This window comes from Grampus griseus, assembly GCF_964374135.1.
Source record: "Grampus griseus genome assembly, chromosome: 5".
Classification (NCBI taxonomy): Eukaryota; Metazoa; Chordata; class Mammalia; order Artiodactyla; family Delphinidae; genus Grampus; species Grampus griseus.
The window spans coordinates 63,310,508-63,312,333 of record NC_138998.1 but is presented as its reverse complement, the minus strand read 5'-3'; positions in this window follow the sequence as shown (position 1 = coordinate 63,312,333).

Here is a 1,826-nt window from a genome sequence, read left to right as displayed (position 1 = left end):
ATAGTTGAGAGGAGAAGGACACCTACTCTGAGCAAGAGAGAAGGAGGTAAGAATGGGCGACTTTGGAAATGAACTGGAGGGAAGTGGAGGGAATTTTGACCTGGGATCATTTCTTTTATTTGGAAACTGGGAGTTTCAATCTGTTGAGGGTTGAGATATGGGAGTGTGATCAGGGACTTGAGGAGGCAGATATGTGGAGTCACCATTGGGCGGAGTGGGAAATAAAGGAAAAATGAGGAGCGTGAGCCTGGGGAGCCTTGTGGTCCCACCCGGGGATGGAGAGGAACACTTGTCAGGGCACCAAGGGCCAAGCGATGGGAAGCCCTTCAGCTGGACTCAGCAGGTTGTGAACAGGAACGGGCAAGTCCAGCTGGAGTTGGGTCCTGGAAAGACATGTGGTCCAGAGGAAGAAGGTCAAGACTTGCAGAGGGTGCTGTGTGGGTATCACTGAAATGACTGACTTCGGGATTGGGGCTCACAGACAAGGAAGTGAAACCAGGAGGAGTCCGGTAGATTGGACTCATAGAGACAGAGGGACTGAAGCTCTCAGTGAAGCTGAAAAGCCAGTTCAACCTAACCAAGGGTGTGTGAGAGGTGGAAGAAAAGGCAGCTAAGGGCAGAGCAAGGGCACAGCAAGGTTTGCTGGGTGGGATGAAGACAACTGCTCCACGAGGGTGTGACTGTAGGAACAAGAGGGTGGCAGAAACAGAGGAGTGGCAGAGGAGGCAAGATGGGGAAAGATTCGGATGTCGGGTGGGTGGCCCTTCAGCAGGGGTGTTGAAGTCAGATAGGGCAGGAAAGGAGAGACACTAAAGCCACTCGTGAATGTGGGGGAGTCCCGGAGGGTGGCAGAGTCATAGTGACAAGGATGGGAATGGGCAGCCCAATGGCAGAGGAGAATGAACGTTTCAGGGAGAGTGGTAAAATACCCTACAAGCCAACGCAGAGACAGGAATATGTCAACACCGACTGCTGGCCCTTAGAGACAGGGAGCCCTCGACTGCATTCCACACTTCCACTGGAGAGTGCACAGAAGGACGTAGTGTCATTGTACCATGTCTCATCTCAACAGAGACTTTATTTGAGGCTTTCTAAGCACAAGGTGATGTCCTGCGTAGGCTGGAAACCAAAGGGATAGATTAAAATGGATCAGACCATCTGACATATGAAGATAGATAGAGAAGGGGTGTAGCAGGTTTTGTAAGGACTTAAACGCCGAGATAAGGAATCTAGACTTTATTCCCTGCATTAGGGGTTTCTAAATTTTTTGATCATGCACCCTACTAGTAACAAAATATTTGAATATGCATCCCCAATATATGTATGACTAGTTATTATATATGTTTATATCAATAATTGATATGCTAAATATTAGCAAAGCTTAACTTCTTTCTTTGCAGGTAAAAATAAAGATAGAGCCCTTTCAGAGAATGAGAAGGCAAGTCACAGACTGGGAAAAATTATTTGCAAAAGACATATCTGAAGAAGGACTTTAATCCAAAATAGTTAATGAACTCTTAAAACTCAACAAGAAGGAAATGAACAACCCAATTAAAAAATTGGCAGAAGACCTGAATCTCACCAAAGAAGATATACAGATAGCAAATAAGCATATAAAAAGATGTTTCATATAATATGTCATCAGGGAAATGCAAATTAAAACAACAGTGGGATACCACTACACACCTTTTGGAATGGCCAAAATCCAAAATACTGACGCATTTCTTACAAAACTAAACATAGTCTTACCACATGATCCAGCAGTCACGTTCCTTGGTATTTACCCAAATGAACTGAAAATTTATGTCCACACAAAAACCTGCACA